The following is a 19,301-nucleotide window of genomic DNA, read 5'->3' on the forward strand; positions in this document are numbered from 1 at the left end:
TTTTGAAAGGAACACAAATACATACATACACACACGTGCTTGCTGGGCCCCCACAGCCTAGTTCTGAGCACTAAAGCTAATTTCTTTCAAAGTGGGTGCTGTAAGCCGCAGTGCCTCTCGGTTGCCTAACTAATTACTAATATCTTTGTTTTTATCTTGCTGAGGCTTCAAAGGGCCCCACAGGGAGCAGGTGGAGTCCTGTTGCCCAGAGGCATAGCCCTGCTAGGTCTCTATGGGAGACAGAAGAATGCTTCCAAATGCTTTCTGCCTCCCCTGCCGCTCTCCACCTCGGCAGGATCAAGTTTCCCCCTGACCTGGTGGGTTCAGGAGCGTTCTGGGTCTCACATGACAGTCTGGCAGGCGCAGCTGTTCCCAGTGAGGGCATTAATAATACAGGCCTTTTTCCGCAAACTCTGGCAAACTGTCTGAAATGACAAGTGAAAACACTGTCCAAATTCTCCCTGGGACGCAGGGCGGGGTGGCCGGAGAAACTCACCTTTATCAGGAGGAACTTAGTTATCTGGACAAGGCTAAAGGAAATGGGGAGGGCTCAGAGGGAGGGGCCGTTAGGAGAGCTTTCCAGGGAATGTTATAGAAGCCAGAAGCAACTACAAATCACAATTCCAGAGAACCTAGACAACAATGCGGACACTAAGAGAGACGTACAGAGATCTAATCTACATGGGAAGTAGAAAAAGACAAGATCTCCCGAGTAAATTGGGAGCATGGGGACCTTGGGGGAGGGTTGAAGGGGAGAGGAGAGGCAGGGAGGGGAACAGAGAAAAATATAGAGCTCAATAAACATCAAAAAAAGTTGTGAAAAAAATTTTAAAAAATAAAACTATACAGTTAGCAAGTGGAAAAAAAAGGCAGAAGCAAGAGGATACAGCCCTGTGACTTAGGGTCCCAGTGATGACCAGAACCATGGATTTCCTCTTAGCAATAGCAGACTACAACAGCACAGTTGCCTGAGACAGGAGACTTGGGGGAGTGCTGTGGAACCTTCCTAACTGTGTGAACATGTGCTACATTTGTTTATGTTGCAGAGCATTACTGTAAAGGTGTGTTACATTTGTTTATGCTGCCTTTGTTTAATTATGTAAGAGTGTGTTAAAGTAGAATGAAAGAAAGAAAGGAAAAGAAAGGGAAAAGCCCCAGGCAAAACGTAGGTGGAGAAATACAGGTTAAGTTATAAGAGCTAGCAAGAAATGAGCCCAAGCTAAGGCTGAGCATTCATGATTAATAAGAAGTCTCTGTGTCATGATTTGGGAGTCGGTTGGTGGCCCAAAAGAAAGCCTGGTACAGGAGAGCACCCCGGGGTAACGGACAAAGGACTTGCAGGCCCTTTGTCCATAAGGTCTCTGCACCCAAGATGGTAAGGCACTCAGCGAGTACCAGTGCGCAGGAAGAAAACCCTAGCTTTGCGTCCACAGCAGCAGCCTCAGTTTCCTCATCAGGAAAATGGGATGGCGCCACACAGGTTTAAAAGTTCTTTTACAAATGTGATGTAGAACATCATACATTGCCCTGAAGTGATACACAGAAACAGCGGGCACCCCATGATGGACTTCTCTCCTTCAGATACAGAGCAGACCCCAACTGCCAATTCAATTGCATCTAGCATCAGTTGCGGGGGGGGGGGGGGGGGGTGCGTACACACGACTGTAGGGAGGTGAACAGGGTACAAAACACTTGTCTGTAGCTCCTGGGGTCTTGCTATTAGTTGGATCTAATCTGTGATCTGGATTTTGGAAGCCTCCTAAAGCAGCTCAGCTCTAAGACATCAGTGCTCAGCAGGCCAAGACTTTGTCGTGAGCATCAGCACCCTCCCAGTTACCACTGTCTTCAGGGACTGAAAAAGTACACTACGTGGGGTTGCAAAATCAAGGTCTCTACTTGCTACAATCATGGAGCAGAAAGCAAACACCAGCCCCACACCAGACAGCCAGAGAGCCAGGTCAGGGTTAAACTTGTCTTTAGTAAGAGAGCCAGGTCAGGGTTAAACTTGTCTTCAGCAAGAAGTCAGCAAGCAGCAGAAAAACAGCCACCACCGGCATCCGTTTATCTCTTTATTCCCTTTTTGTACCTAGCCCAACTATGGTCTTCAGCAGGCTCTCAGTGAATAATTGAATTAGTTAATGAACGGGATCTTCATGCTGGCAGCACAGTCCCCGATCATATGAAAAATAAAAATATTCTTGTCTATTGTTTGGAAAGATGACCCAAGGCATATAAAGATGCATAACAGAATGTAGCGACACAGTAATTTACTTTAAAAAGAAAAAAACATCAGAGTGTTTCCTCTCCCCCCCCCCTTTCCTGTCTCACACACTTATTTCTTATGCACTTACTTTGTGAGTGGATCGTGGGTGCGTGTACCATAGCACTTGTAGAGGTACCTCAAAGGACAACCTGTCTGTTCTTCTTTTCCTATGTGAGTTCTGGGATGGAACTTGGGTCATCAGGCTTGGTAGGAAAAGCTTTTACCCACTGGGCTATCTCTGAATCATCATTCTTCTAGCCTGGGTCGTCTTCATGGACTGTTGATTAACCCTATAAATCTGTTTCAAAACTCTATCTATTACTCCCTAAGCCACCATGGTGGCCCTCTAGATTTGCTGAACAGAGTCATAAACACGCTCTACAATAGAAAAAGACAGCTACTCCTTGAGGCATAGTCTTGGAGATGCCCCTTCATACCCATGGGTACATTAGCAGGTAAAAGGCTGGACATCTGCAACCTTGTAGAGCGGTCTGTGTTGAGGCGGAAGGTCCTGCGTGGCCAAGCATTGAGCCAGACACCAAATACCTTCTTGAATATCACACAAGGGCTCCTCTGCCTGTGGCCAAAGCTAAGGCCGAAAGCCCTAGGTCAGGATCACTTTGTGGCGAAGTGTCCTGTCTCTCAGACTGTTTACTCACACACCTCCAGAGTTCCCCCCTAGAATTTGTGACTTCACATTTGTCGGTGTTAATCTCTCTCTCTCTCTCTCTCTCTCTCTCTCTCTCTCTCTCTCTCTCTCTCCAGGTAACCTATGTGAGGATGAGGACTGGACTCATGTGCTCACATGGAACCATGTGATAATGTGATATACCATGATATAAGATATACCAACAGATGTACCACGAAGTAAGTAGATGGCAAGCTTCGCCACATGGCCAGGGGAGGCTCACATTCAGTCTTGTGTTCATGCAGGGACACCTGAAGGACAAGCAGCCAGATCTAACACTCCCCAGGGGCCATGCACCCCCACCGCCCCAATCTCTCCTCCTCTCTGCTCAAAAAGCAGCCATTAATCCTGTCTTAATTAGAAGGAAGTCTACTGGAGCCCAGACTCCTCAGAATAGACTACTGACTCTCTCCCAGCCATTCCTGATAGGTAGAAATGATGTGGGGGAACCAGGGGGGAATCAGGTGGTGGTGGGAGCAGTCTCTACAGTTCCCTCTCAAGGTTACCTCTGCCTGGGCCCATAGTTGAGAATCTTAGCAGTAGTGAGGTCACATGCTATCTATCCCCCAGGTCAAGGACCAGTACTACCCTCCTTCAGCCTCTCCCCAGAGTGTGTATGAATGGGCCCTGAGCACACAACCGCTTCAGAGACAGAGTTGCATCTCCCGCCCCCAGGTGGGTGTGGTATTTGAAACCTAAGCTCCTCGGACACCTACACAGAGTGGAGTCCCACCAGCTCTCCAAGGACATTCCTGTCCTCCCGGGAAATGCATTCACTGCCTTCAACCAAGTTCCTTTTCTGTCACAATACCCCAAATTGCTTCAGCTCCAGCAAACACTGGCCGCAAATTCTCTTCTCCGGTGAGTCCCTAAGGGGAGACCCGTGACCGTGACCTTGCAGGCACACAGCAGGTGTCCTCACAGAGTCAGGTAGTGTTCAGGGACAGCAGCAGGAACGAGGCAGCTGTCACCTTGCTGGAGTCACAATGGCTACCTTGTGATTTGCTGTAAAACCTTTCTGCATGCCTGCTTCTCTGTGTTCAAATATTTAAACTACGCCCTTCTTACATTTATGGTGAAGTTAAATGAACTAACTGGGAACAACACTTGGGGCCCAGGATGTGAGGATGTTATCATTGTCACATGCCTATGTTCTGTCTGCAGCGTGCAGAAACCACCTCCGTGCCTAGAGGAAAGAAGAGCAGAAGACACTGGGTCTGAGGTGGGCCTGAAGATGGGTGGCTGCTCTCAGCACCGTCACCCCAAAATACCCTGAGAAAGCACCCCCCCCCACGCCCGGGCCAGTTCCAGAGGGACAGACGGCGGGACACTGGTGCCAGAGAGGCGCAGGGTGAGACCACAGCAAAAAAAAGCACTCGGAGGTTGTTTGCTCAACTCTGAACAAAAAGGACAAAAACAAAACAAAACAAAAAAACCTGTCCTCCCTGGAAAAAATAAATGGCTCTATGAAATATCTCCTTCCTCAGCCACGCAGAACAATGAACAAAGAGGGAACATGTCCGGGGAGGTTCTGGAAATGGTGAAAGAGAAAACCCATTAGTGGGCACGCTAGGCTGTAGGCCGGAACTGCAGACAGGTCTGAGTTCAAGCAGGCAGATCTGAGAGTCAGGAAAACAGGCAGTCGGGCACAGAAGCTTCCCCTGCAGTGACTGGAGGAGTTGAAGAAGACACAGGTATCACCCGGTATAGGCAGGGAGATGGGGGGGGGGCCGCAGGAAGGCCGTTAGGCTATCAAGCTACAAAACATTCTGGCAGTCTCAAAAAATTAAACAACATGTATGCCATAGAATCCACTGTTTCTAGTCTTGGACACTTGTCCCAGAAAAAAAAAAAAAATGAAACTTTATGTTCATACAAAAGCTACAGATATCAAATCAGTCCCAAGTCTAAAAAGCCTTCAATGGGTAAAGGGCTGTAGTGAATGTGAAATTTGTTCCCCACAGACTGGAGTATTTGAACACTTGGTCCTGGGTGGTGGCCCCGTTTGGGGAGGTTGTGGAACTGTTTGGAGGAGCAGCCTGACTGAAGTAAGGTGTTTTGTTAAGGAAAGGTTGAGAGTTCACTCTTTGCTTCCTTGATGTGGCTGAGATGTGAGCTCTCTGTGTCCTGTTTGTAGTGGCATTTCATTTGTATTTTATTAAATAAAGTTTGCCTGAAGATCAGAAAGTCCAACAGCCCCACTGGTCAGCCTTACTGTAATGAGCATGGAAACAGATTCCTCTGAATGAATAAAGGGAAATCTGTAGTGTAGATAGAGCAGGAAATTTATAGAATAAGAATGAATGTAACTTGGTGTAATGTAAAAGCATTTCTTCTTGTGTGTGGTGTGGAAAATTACTAAGGTGAAATATTAAGAGAACATTTGCCCGCTTGAAGGCTGCCACACCCATCTGGCCCTGCCAAATGTGGGGGCTACACCCAGCAACCATGGTAACGAAATAATCTTGCCACACAAGAGGGACCCCCACTCTTCTGTGGCCAGTCAATACTGATAACCTAGGATACCTGGTTATTGGAAGGATCAAATGAGGGGCAGTTTCGAACTGACTTAAAAGAGGAGGCTGAAGGAGGATGGTTATCCCACTTCTCACAATGGCTCTGGCATCAGGCCTCCGTGGAAAGAGAGATCCTCCAAGCCTGCCTCCTGAAAAGCAGAAATATTAAACGCCTTGCCTAAACATTTAATGCTCTGTCTCCCGAGTACAGAGCTTCATCTCCCGAAAACAGACATTTAACACCTTGCATGCCCGAATTCAAAGCCTCATTCCCTGAGAGTGGACATTAAAGGTCTGTCTCCCGAGAACAGACAAGATACTCTACCTTTCAGAATGCTTTGCCATCCCCTTCGTCCTCTGAGCAGACAGAACGCTTTGCCATCCCGAGAGCAAAGTTTCGTCTTCGAAAAAGCCTTGTCTCCCGAGACTCGGTCACCCGAAAAGTCGAGTCCAAGACCCTACATTCTGATATCGGAATCTTATCTCCTGAGTGCAGACTACAGGGTCAAGAGTCAATCTTCGCTACCTAGCCCCCAGTGCAGACAAGAGCCCAGCCTGAAGAAATTCAAAAAGCCCTTTGTAAGCCAGGAATACCAGGTCGTATGATGCTATTTCGTGTGTGATTGATATGTTAAGAGAAGAGCATAGACGAGTTAATACATATGTTTAGTGCGTGACATGGTAAGAAATATTTTATGGATAATTGATAAGACTAGGAAATGTTAATGGATAAGTTAAGGTTAAGAAGTGTTTTATACATAAGTAATGGATAAGTTGTATTAAGGTTAAGAAGTGTTTTATGAATAAGTGATAAGTTAAATTAAGGTTATAAATTGGTTTTATGTATTAGGTTTAGTAGGATTAATAATTGTGATATTGAATTGCCTGTGTGTTGCCCATCATCAATCCCCCAAGCCTATTAAGATTGTAAACCCCATTGATGCATTGGATATTGAAGTTGCTAGTAAAGAATCATTATAAAGACAATTCTCTTGCTTGGTCTGGTCACTCATTGCTCTCTGGGGAGAAGGGCACAAAGTCCTCATAGATATTATTCGAAAAGAACCTGGAGCTGAAGTCCCCCAGCTTGTAACACTTACAGACCAGGCAGTGGTGACACACACCTTTATTCCTGGTAGCCACACTAGCTGCTGTAGAAAACTGGGCAGTGCATGCCTTTAATCCCAGCCCTAGAGAGAGTTACAAAATGGGAGGAGACAGCTGTCAGACACAGTCTCATTCTGATTCCTGGAGACAGGATTGCCATTTCGGACTGAGGTCTAGGTAAGAACCAGTGGCTGACTGCTTTTCTTTTCTGGTCTTCAGGCTGAACCCCAATTTCTCTTTCTGAGTTTTTATTGACTGTGCGTCACCTGTTCCTGCAGCATGCCTGTCGCTTGCTGCCATGTTATCCCTACCATTATAAACTCTAACCCTCTTGAATGATAAACTGAAATAGGCCTTCTTCCATGACTTGCTTCTGGCGAAGGTGTTCTATCGCAGCTACAGAAAAGTAACGAATACACAGGTTAGGATATCTTACATCCATACCGTGGAATAGTACTCAGCCATGAAAAGAGAGAGAACAAGCGACAGCCAACAATGTCGGTGGGCTTGAGGGGCACCTAAAGTGCATCTCTGAAGATTCCATATTGTGTGAGACAACCATCCAGATGCAGAAGTGGGAGGAGCCAGTGCGATGTCAAAAGCAGAGCAGTAGGGAGGTCTCTGTGGTTACAGACCACTTCTGAATCCCGATTGCAGTGGTGGCTGCACTGGTCTCACAGAGCAGAGAGCACTGCCTGGTCAGCACAGTGCTTTCGGGACCCACCCTTCCCAGTGCACTGTAATTACACAGGACGGAGCAACTGGGGAAACCACAGCTGGGTCCTACCCAGCTCTGAACCACTTGTGCAGTTTTTGGTCAATTCTGTAATTATTTCAAAGCGAAAAGGACTGGAAAAGAGGAGTATAATCAGAGAACTGGGATTGCCGACCGCCTCCACCGACTCCAAACCCTACTGCTCAAAGCAGATCAAAGCACCCTTAACTCTGTCAAGCCGCGGCCTCTGCATCACCTCTACACACAGCTAACTCTTCGTGCCTGTGAAACCATCCATTCTCCCCCAGGACACGTCTCACGTCAGGACCGCTGGTTCCTCTTACCAGAACGGACGTCATACTTACTCAACTCGGTTATAATTATTAGGTTATTTGTATCTCCAGCTCTATGCACAGCACAGAATTTGAGGAAACATTTACAAAACCTAGCTAATAAAGCTTTGATGGGAGAATATATAAGCCAATCTTCCAATCAAACTGTAAAAAGAGATTCAATGCAATTTTTAATACAAACATTTGTTTTAAGATTTATTTTATTTATTATGTATACTGTGTTCTCTCTGCATGTATGCTTGCATGCCAGAAGAGGGCATCAGATCTCATTATAGACGGCTGTGAGCCACCATGCGGTTGCTGAGAATTGAACTCAGGACCTCTGGAAGGGAAGTCAATGCTCCTAAACTCTGAGCTATCACTCCAGTCCCATGTAAATAATCTTTTTAATAAACGCCCAGAGACTTAAGCTGAAACTTCATATAAGGAAATATGTAGCTAGTAGATGCATACATGAAAAGCAGCTGAACAACATTAACCTGGAGGGAAATACGGACTGGACCGCAGGAAAGACGACCCAGGGAAAGTGGCTGAAGCTAAAAGCACCTGACTACAGACACTGGCAAGGCAGTGGAGCAGCTGCGGAGCTATTCTAGAAAACAGTGTGCAGCTTCCTAAACAGCAAACACACTCCAACTGCTCGACACAGACATTGTCTACTGTGGGTTTTCACAAGAGAGATCTATGTCCACGACTGTATAAAGATCCCCCCACGCACAAATTCCTGATGAATAGTTCAATTTAATAGTTGCAAATTGAAAGCAATCCAAATATTTGCCTAAAGGTCAGTGGTTAAACTGTGGGACACCCACACCCTTTCAGCAACAAAGGAAGAAATGACTGATTCGCATAACAGAAATCAACATTATAAAGGTGCTGAGGGATCGAAGGGTGCGTGTTACAGAACTCCACCCTCATGAGGCCCAGGAAAGGCACACACTGGGGTGACAGGAAGCAGATTTGGTCGTTGCTGAGGTGGAAAGGTGACAGAAAGGAGCAGGAGGGACAAATACAGCACAGAAAGAAATGTGGAGAGGCGGGCAATCGGCTGTGAACATTAACACGGTTCCCAGGTGTGTAGACATATGCCAAAACGCCTCATGTTGAGTAATTTAAACATAGACAAGGTTGTTGCCTATTAATCAATCCTAGGTAAAGGCAGATGAAGCATAATAATGGAACCATGTAATAGGCACCTCCTTTCAAAAGAAAAGCCTTATGCAAATTACTATTAATTTTTATTCATGGTAGAAATTCTTCAAGCTATCTGATACTGGAGGAAGCTGGGTTAGAGAGCCTCCAGGACCTGGGGGTAGACTGCAACTGTCCTCAGGTCAGAGTCTAGCCTCAAACCTTGCAAAACTGAGCACTTCTGTGTGAGAGTTCAATGGCAAGTTCCCCAACCAGAAGACTTGGGTGGTAGATCCCAGCAAAAACACACACTAAAGGAGACAGTGGGGTGGAGGGGTGGGGAAGGGAGGAGCGGAGAGGCAGAGACCTCTGCTAACTAAGGCACCAGCTCCCCATCCCAGCTTGTCTTTGCTACAGATGCCTCTAGCGGCAAAGCCCTCTGCAGACTGAGACAGGAAGGTGGCGTGCAGGCCTCCAGAACAGCCTTCTTTTTGACCAGAAAGTTTGATGACCCTGGTCAGTCAAGAGACCAGATCCCAGTTCCACTTGAGCAGTGGACAAGGCCTTCCCCTTTCTGGGCCTCTACTTTTTCCAAGGGAGGAGGTGAAAGAACTCATTTAATCCTATTTTATGTTCTCTGGGTGCCCTGCAGGACCTTGCTTTTCCTCCTTCCCAAGGTGCAGGGGTGCCACAGTCATAGGGAGTCTTGATTCTCCGCGAAACTGGCCCCCTTACTCTACCAGTCCAAGCTTGGAGCAGAGTACCCTTCTCCATCTGACAGTGACTTTCTAGGCAGCCGCTGGCCACTCTGCCTCCTCCCTCAGTTGTCCCACGGTCCCCGTGTCCTAGTCAGGGTTTCTATTGCTGTGGTGAAACACCACAGCCGAAAGCACCTTGAGGAGGAAAGGGTTTATTTCACTTGCACTTTTTATAGTTTATCAGAGGAACCGGTGCAGATCTCAAAGCAGGAACTGGAGCTGATGCAGAGACCATGGAGGGGAGCTGCTGACTGGCTTGCTCCCCATCGCCTGCTCAGCCTGCTTTGTTATAGAACCCAAGACCAACGGCCCAGAGATGGCACCACCCTCAGTGAGCCAGGCCCTCCCAGATCAACCATCTATCAAGAAAATGCATGCCAGGCTTACCCATAAGCCAATCTAGGAGGGGTATCCTCTCACTTGGTGACTCTAACTTGTGTCAAGATTGTGGAGGTCCAAAGAGGCCAAAGGTCAGAGAGTTTGGGGACTTGTTTTTAGTTGAGATTATTGTGCTTCTAACTCAAAAGGTCTCACCTAGTGGTAAATTAGAGTTCCACTCTCTCAAGGCTATTGTAAACAAGTGTGGCTAGTTTCCAGACCTCGCTCCTGAAATAGGGAAGTAGTTGGTTCCTATCTAAAACAAAAGTCTAAGGGTCCAGCCAAATTCTAGTTCCCTTTATGGAAATAACTTGGGATTCTACCCAGGGAGCGGTTTGTCTACAGAGTAGTCTAGGGCGTGAGCGACGAATGTGCCCGGTGACTTTCAATTTCTATGTTAATGCAGTCCTTTTGTCCTACTTCTACCTTTTGAAGTCAGGGGTATCTTAAGATGTTGGAAATTAAACATGGACGAATTTTCAGTACTCACTAAAATTCCCTCCCAATACTATCCTATGTGTTTCTGCATTTTATAATTTTTGTTCGTGTCTTTGTATTCCTTACTATATTTCTAAATTCCCACGCCTCCACTCTGGAAGAAGGGTATTTTTGTCGAGGCTGCTCCGACAGGCCAGTGCTCCATGTGTTGCTTTGTGTGCTAGTCACAGACTGAACATTTCAAACTGAGGGTAAGGGGCAGAGTGCCCTGGGATGCACAGTGGCTTCGGATTTGGTTCTGCCTTTGGAGTCCTTGGAAGACAAGCTGGAGGTGCATGGCTCCAGCAGAAAGGAGAGCCTATGTCCTATAAGGTCTTGTTTCAAGGAAGTTCCTCCCCCTTGTCTTTGTCAAATCTGTGTGGTGCAAGCAAACTGGGCCATTTGGCTGCCATGTAGTAGACACTCAGTAAATATCTACGAAACTACATCAAAGTCTTCTTGCCTGGGATTTTTTGCTGAACAGGACTTCAATAGCACAAGAAATAATCCTCTGAGGGATGAAATGAAATCAAGAAGCTTCCATACAAAAAAGAGAGCAAACACTGGAATGAATGGGCAGCCTACAGAACAGGAAGAACTCTTTACCATGGTCACCACAGGCAAGGGATTTAGTATCCAAAAAACAGAAAGGATGGTGAAGACTAAACACACACAGTCGGTGAATGTGTCAGTGAACTGAACAGGCAGTCCACATAACAAACACAAACAGTTGAGACCTGCATTTTAATATTGTCCAATGCCCTTAGCCACCAGGGAAATGTAAATTAAAACCACAAATCTCACCACAGTCGAGAAAACAAACAACAATAAATTATGGTGAAGACATGGGGCGAAGGACCCATTATTCTCTGCTGATAAGTATGTAAACTAAAACAGCCATTGTTGAACCCATATGGAGGTTTCTCAGCAAATTGACATGCAACTGCCAGACGAGTCAGCTGTGCTGCTCTTGGGCATATCCCCGAAGGGTTCAGTCAACACATTGGAGAACAATGCCTATGTATCTATGTTTATAGCCACACCGTTCATCATAGCAACTTTATCTTTCAACTGGGGAAAAGATAAAGACAAGTCTGTCTACACAGTAGAATTTTATACAGCCGTAAGGAAAAATGAAATCATGGCACATGCAGAAAAATGGGCAGAACTGGAAATCACTGTGCTGAGCAGACTCCACCCCCAACCACAGAGGAAAATTAAGTCTATTCATCATACTCTGCCCCTTGTAAAGACATCTGAGAACTCAGGGGTCAAAAACCCCATTTCTAGCCAGCAGGGAGGGCTGGGACAGTTACAGCAGGCTCACCACCTGGGGCATCAAGTGGAAGCTGCAGGAAGGGCAGGCTCCCTCATCTGACTGATGGTCTCTCACCCTACAAGAAAGAGCCCCTGGGATTTAGCAGAGCAGCTCAGAGAGTTGCAAACTCCACTTTGGCTGTTCCAAGGTGAAGCCATACTCCTTTAGGGGAGGAAAGGCCTGGCAGAGCTAGAATGCAAACCCCCAACCTGGAAGACCACTTGCTGCGAAGGGCACTAGGCGACTCTGAGAAGATCTTAACTATATCAGAGCTTAAATTTCCATATCGGAGACATGGGTGCAGACACATGCTGCTGGAGACAAAACACAGAGCAAGGCCGTGCTGGGCGGGGGGGGGGGGGGGGGGGGGGGCTTCCATCTACGACCTGCTCTTTCTTACCTCACAAAGATTCCTCATAGTCTTCAGAGTAAGGCCTTGTTCTCCTCCATTGTCTTTGAGAAGGGAAACCAAGCCCTTGATGAACACTTCAGACTGCTTCTGAAGGGTACTAGAGCTTTGGCCACTGTGCAGAGGAAGGCCTGGGAAGGGCAGGGGCAGGGCTAACAGCCGGAAACATCAGTCATGGCCACTTGTTGGTTACATACAACAACAGCTCAGGGGTCAGGCAGCCTCAGGGACCAAGCCTGCCCCAGCCTAGCTCTTCCTCTCCAGTGGAAGGAGAGAGGCCACTTGTTGGTTCCTGGCCACTTTGCCCCAAAATAATCACACAGAAACTGTATTAATTAAATCACTGCTGGGCCCATTAGCTCTAGCTTCTTACTGGCTAACTCTTACATACTAATTTAACCCATTTCTATTAATCTGTGTATCGCCACGTGGCTGTGATTTACTGGCTAATGTTCCATCTGGCTCTCGCAAGGCTACATGGCTTCTCTCTGACTCCACCTCCTTTCTCCAGCATTCCATTTAGTTTTCCCCGCCTACCTCTTATTCTTTTGCCTCACCAGGTCAAGCAAGTTTTCTTTATTAATTAACCAATCATATTCACAGCATACAAAACATCACTTCCCCTTTTCTGTTTAAATAAAAAGTAATGTTTTAACTTTAACATAGTAAAATTACATATACAAAATGGGTATCAAGCAAGAGTTACAGTTATAATATTTATATCTACTTTATCTTTTATCATAACTAAGGAAAACTATAATTATCAATTCTTGAACTCCATCAAAGATCACAGAAGGATATAATATTATCTAAGTAAACAGAAAGTGCATTGTAAGCAACTTCCAAAACTCTAGAAATGACAGAGACACCTTGCTGCCTGGACAGTCACTCAAAGTTCTTCTGTACAGTGGGGGCACCCATCTTCAGCCTACAGGCCCACCATATCCAGCAGACTTTTCCACAAAGCAGAAAATTTCAAAAACAATTCCACCTATATTGGCAGTTTGTCAGTCACTTTTTTCTGTGTCCTGCAGAATGTGCAGACTCTTTCATGAAACAGAAACCCCGAAGGCCCTTTCTCACCATTAGGCAAGTTCAACAGTCATCTCTCTGTGGGTCCTGCATGTCCAGTTCATCAAGCAGTCTAGGTAAGTGTAGCTTCTTGTCCAAATGGCTAACCAACTCCATAAGTAGCCTCTCTGATGCCCATCTTCCTCTTGAAGTAATTGGTGCTGCCAGGAGCAGGTGTATCTCATTGTCATAAAAAGTCCTAAGCTCTTAAAACATTTTAAATGCCATATTCTGAAGGTCTTTGAAAGATTTTAAGAATAGCTAACTAAAATATATTTCTATATCTATAAAACCTAACTAACATGACTACAAGCTTGACTATTACAGATGATTATCTATTAACCTATATTTCTTAATTTAACATTACATTTTTAAATGAACTACACAATCACAATACCTTAATCAAGAGGAGAAATATACATATAATAAGATTGACCTTAAATTTGCATCAATAAACCAAGATCCATACCAATGCAAGTCTTATAGCATAGCCCCCTTTAAATATAAAGAAACATTTATAAACAATATTTGGGAATTTGGGTATAGTACTCTCCAAAGTACTTCCTGCTGTTTATTGGGTGAAGTAATTTTTTGAGGAGTATTCAAGGCAACCTTTCAGGAGGTCTTGGTCCATCAAACTATATTAGCCTGGAAGCAATCCACAGGTTCTCATCCTCTGTGGAAACAAAAGAAGAACCTCTTTTCCAAAGCAACATATCCTTAGACTCAAATTTTGAATTTAAGATTCCTTTGAAATATATATGTTGGCTTAGCTTAGCAATCTCCAGGATCAACGGTTTCTCTGCTGTCAAAAATATTTTTTGCAGTCAAAAAAATTCAAAGATAACACAATAATATACATAGTGCAAACTCTCTGTGAATTTTCCATCTTTACGTGGTTTATTATTACTTAATTCTTTAATCTATGATGGTCTGTACTCTGTCTCTTTAAAGACTTTGTTTTATTTTTTAAAACCATTTACTTCTTTTCCAACTCTCTATACTCTTTTTCTTCTCTCTCCCAAGTCTATGTACATTTATCCAACACTGTGACCCATTTAGAGGTCTTTTATGTCTGAGTCTGTCCTATTGTGTATCTGTAATTCTTTACTGTCTAGAAGAGCTTTTAAAATGGTAAGCAGCTTGGTTGGAAATGGTAGAGGTACCATTACTCCTACTCTGGGACTGCCAGGTAGGAGCCATGCTCAGCACTTTAACTCTGAGAATGAGCATGCATTATCTGAGTAATAGCTAGATATGCCATGCAGAGCACTGTGCGGCCTGGAAACATCTCTGTGTATGGCAGCAGGAATCCGCCATGCTCTCCTGCCTGTGTACTCCTAGCAGTCCTGATCCTACTGCCTGCCCACCCAGGGGGTGCTGAGCTGCGGGCATGGTCTCAGCTACTTTCCCAAGTGGGCATACAAGCACCCGGGCCCACAAACCCCATTCAAGTGCTCCATAGCTGGACCTCCAGAAAGAATCAGAGTTCATGCTGACAGCACAGCCCAGAAAGCTGACATTTCAAAAGCATGTCTTCCTTTTTCCTACCACTGAATCAGGATAACCTCTCTTAAAGGAGCCGCAGTGTGCCAACAGTAAGCAAAGCCCATTCGAGAAAATAAATGCAGCAAAACTTTGTTTTTTAGTGCTTAGAGTTCCTTTTCAAGTTCTCTCAGGTTTTACAAAGATTTAATCCACCACGTTGGCATGCCAATTTGTAGGAGGGAAAGAGGCCACTTGTTGGTTCCGGGCCATTTAACCCCGAAATAATCACACAGAAACTGTATTAATTAAATCACTGCTGGGCCCATTAGCTCTAGCTTCTTATTGGCTAACTCTTACATATTAATTTAACCCATTTCTATTAATCTGTGTATCATGTGGCTGTGGCTTACCGGCTAATGTTCCGTCTAGCTCCTGCGGGGCTACATGGCTTCTTTCTGACTCCACCTCCTTTCTCCCAGCATTCCATTTAGTTTTCCCTGTCTACCTCTATTCTTTTGCCCTATCAGGCTAAGCCATTTTTCTTTATTAATTAACCAATCATATTCACAGCATACAAAGGGGAAATCCCACACCACTCCAGGATCCCATAGCTTCACCACCACCAGCTGCTAGGTGGCCTGGATTTTTCAGATGAGGGTGAGGGCCCTGATGCCCGCTGTGACCCTTCCCACCTTTCTCATTTTCTGAACCACAAAAGGAAACTGGAATGTCACCCATGTCTCACCCTGTCCCAAAGCCCTCTTTTAGGAAGTGCAAAAAGTGCAAAGTTGGAGCCAGAAGACTCAGAAAGAAGGGCAGAGGCCAGGACTCCATTATGCTAATTTAATTAAGTCTAATCTGCTGACAGCAGGGTGGGGGTGGGGGCCTTGAAGAAAGAGGCTTTTGTTGAAGCCTCATGTTTGGCAGGAAGTCACAGTCACCCTCCCTCAGAGATGGAGAGTCAAAAGCTCTGACTGGGTCCTGGCTTTCACATCTAATGTTGCTAAGGCTTTCTTTCCACACTCCCCTGGCCAGCTCCTCAACTTTTCCAGGAAGAAAATGTACCCCAGATGTTGGTCAGTAAATGGAGGGCTTTCATCCGCCTTTATGAAAGAGTATCAATAATTCAGAACACCCCCCCACACACACACACACATGCAAGATGTCCATCAGAGAGAGAAATGCAACCAGTTTCTCTCCATCAATAAACCAAAGGTTTCCTGGTAGCCTAACCCCCTCCCTGCAGAGGTCAAGCAGCCTCCCCCGTATCATTCTCATTATCATTATGTAGCTATCATAATAGCCACCATCATAGCTATCCGTGAGAGACTGCGCACAGATCACAGACCTTGCCCTCTTATTCTCCCGGATCCCATGTACTGACCACCTACTATTCATGAGTAGGAGATTCAGAGTCAGTGGTCCAGCCCTTGCCTCACATGCTCAAGGCCCTGGGTTGATTCCCAGCACCACCAAAAGAAAAAAGTCCTAGGAAGCATTTGTAGCTTCTCCATTTTCCATGGCAATATGTCACTTTCCCACAATGGTCAATTTTAAGCTGCCAACTGTTTTATATTGATTTGTCTTTTTTTTTTTTTTTTTTTTCTGCACTTCTTGGCTGACTTGGTGGGGAGGAGAGTATAGTGCTTTGTTTGGTTTTGTGTTTGTTTGGTTTTCTGAGACAGGGTCTGTCTGTGCAGTCCTGGCTGTTCTGGAACTCGCTCTGTAGACCAGGCTGGTCTTGAACTCAAAAGATCCACCTGCGTCTGTCTCCTGAGTGGTGGGATTAAAGGTGTGCACTACTGCTTTTTAACAACTGGTTTGTAAAATTCCCCGATGCTTAGAACCAACTCTGGAGACATTCTAGACTGGGTGAAAGCTCTCCTCCCCTCATGGAGTCATCCTCCACCTCCAAGCAGAAGGCATGGGTATCGCATGGGAGCCAAGGGGGAGCTCGAATAGAGGGCTGTTTTCAGACCCTGCTTTATTTTATTCCAGATGTTCGAGGTGAACTTTTATAATCAGAACACATCTAAGTTTATTAAAATCATTTTTGGTAAACCTACTGGAACGCTTTGCTGTAACCGCCCTGCATAATTTTTGTCATCTGTGTGTGTGTCTTGGATTGGTGTGTGTGTGTGTGTGTGTGTGTGTGTGTGTGTGTGTGTGTGTGTGTAAGCGAGCTGTCTTTCCTGGGCAGAACAGAGCACAGATGCATCCATCTAAATCTGGTCTAGTTAATCCTCTTTAGGGTTCAAGTTTCCTTAGCAATGGAGAAAATGAAAGATTCTGGAAGTTTTGCCCTAACAAAGACTCTTTGGCCTCCAGTGCCTTTGTCTCCTCCATGTGAACCGGGATGGAAGCAGATGCTTGGAACTAGAAATAACTGCTCCTTCTTCCCTGAGCCTTAGAGAATTGCCCTGGCTTTCCCCAAAGAGGCATTCTGCCATCTCCACAAGCTGGATTTAAGGGTTCTTACCTCAGCATTCGGACGGAAAGTGGGGTGCCAGGTATTTGGGAGAGGCTCAAAGAGGCCAGTTCATTTCAGTTGGCTTCTGTGGCACTGATTGCTTCCCTCTGGGCCGCTGGCTGCTGAGTTTGGCACAGTTGGCTCTAGGCTTGCCTGCAGGGAAAAGTGAGACCACAAGCTGAGCTCACGAGTGTAAATACAAACAGTGAGAGGGAGCGCCCTTCCCCTCCCACCCCTGCCACCACCTCCCTGCCCCAGTAGCTCCCAGTTCAGAGTCCGTTTCAGGGCACATCACCCCCAGGAGGAAGCTAGCCTCTTCGCAAATGACCTGAGCTGGCCGTTTGCTCACCCATATCCACCTGTTCTTGCCCAGTGTGAGTAACAAATTAAGGAAAGCAAACATTACTGGAGCCAGTGAATCCTGATGCCACCTAGATCCCGGGAGAAAGGCGAGGTAAGACATCTTCCCACCCAGCCAGAGTCCTGTGTGCAGACAAAGCCTGAAGCTTTGTTGCTCTCATCAAACCTGCTCAGTATCCCAACCCAGAGCACACTGTTTCTGCTTTTACAAATACGAAAGTTCTCGTTCACTCTGTAAGCACCTCTAACAGGGTCTGCGTTTTCAATCCAGAGGCTGCATCTGCACAGATAAAACTTAATTAACTGCATTTTACCTTGGGTCAAAAAATTCAGGTTTCATTTATACATTTAAAAGAAGAAAGAAAAAAAAATAGCCGGACGGTGGTGGCACAAACCTTTAATCCCAGCTCTTGGGAGGGTGGATGGCTGAGTTCAAGGCCAGCCTGGTCTACAGAGCAAGTTCCAGGACAGGCACCAAAGCTACACACAGAAACCCTGTCTCAAAAAAAACCAAAACCAAAGACAAAAAAGAACAAAGAAAAGAAAACTACCCATGATAGGCCTATATTTTCTGATTTTGGGGGGGGGGGGGTGTCTTTCCTGTTAGCCAGATTTTTTTATGAAGATGGGAAGGGGTAAGGTGTGACTTAATGTGAGCCCTCCCAGTGTTCTGAGTGTCATTTAAGGGCTATATAATATGCATGTGCCCCGGGTCCCCTAGAATCCACGTGTGGTGCCCTCCATAGTTGAACTATAAATTCTACATGACTCTCAAAGGCTTGGCATTTAAGTCCCCACAAATTCTTTTTGTGATAATTACATATAGTATTTGAAACTCTATCCCCTCAAAAAAAATATTTAGAAATATATCAAAACAAAGAAGCAAAAGACGTCTACCATAAAACAGGTCCAATGCAATACCTATCAAAATTCCGATACCATATTTGACAAGTTTAGAAAATAAAAACCATTCAAGAGTTCATATAAAGACACAAAAGACCATGAATAGCTAAGGCTATCCTTAAGAGTAGAGCGTAGCTGGAGGTATCGCTATACCTGGACTCAAATTCTACACTACAGCACAGTAATGATAAACACAGTATGATAGTGGCATCAAAATACACAGGGAGACTGATAGAATAGGACAGTGGACACATAAATAAATGACAAGCTATGACTAAGTTTTGACAGCAGAGGTTAAAATAAACACACCATTGGGGGGCGGGGGTGGAGATAGCCTGTTCAACAAACTGATGACAAAGCTGGATTTCTGCCTGCAGAAGATAAAATTAGATCCGCATCTCTACCTTATATAAAAATCCCTTCAAAGTGGATCAAAGGTCTTCATTTAAAACCTGAAACTCCTTGATTTTGAGAAGGAAGCCCAGGGAATACTCTTCATGGGGGCAGGCAAGAACAGTTTACATAGAACACCCATAGCGCAGGCTCTACTCCTAGCCACTAACAGACGGACAACATGAACACAGAAAGTTTCTGCAAAGCAAATAACCAGCAGGGCACACACACAGCCTACAGAGTGGAGAAAATCTTGGCCAGTCACACGGCAGACAAGGGGCTGAGAGCCTGAATTACAAAGAATCGCATAAACCAAAATTCACACGAACAAAATTGCCAATTAGCAAATGGGCCAACAAACTGAATAGATGGCTTTTGGTACAGGAAAAGAAAATAAGAAAGAAGCACAAATGGCCGATAAATATGTTTAAATGGCTTCAATATCCCAGCCATCAGGGAAATAGAAGTGAAACTACTTTGAGATACTATTTCATCCCAGTCAG

The 19,301-nt window shown here is 45.4% G+C and overlaps 1 protein-coding gene across 3 annotated transcripts in view; it reads right to left on the minus strand.

Annotated features, from left to right (window-relative positions):
• The window catches only part of St6gal1 (ST6 beta-galactoside alpha-2,6-sialyltransferase 1), a 143,258-nt gene that overhangs the window by 97,161 nt on the left and 26,796 nt on the right, over positions 1–19,301 (minus strand). For 2 of the 3 annotated variants that reach the window (XM_057764497.1, XM_057764499.1), the window contains exon 2: positions 17,152–17,295. The gene's annotated coding sequence lies outside the window, so the exon portion shown is untranslated. Of the gene's footprint in view, positions 1–12,104; positions 12,124–17,151; positions 17,296–19,301 lie in introns of those variants that run through there. The other variant, XM_057764504.1, reaches the window with a different exon arrangement.

The sequence above is a fragment of the Chionomys nivalis genome, chromosome 3 (genome assembly GCF_950005125.1).
Source record: "Chionomys nivalis chromosome 3, mChiNiv1.1, whole genome shotgun sequence".
NCBI classification, from domain to species: domain Eukaryota; kingdom Metazoa; phylum Chordata; class Mammalia; order Rodentia; family Cricetidae; genus Chionomys; species Chionomys nivalis.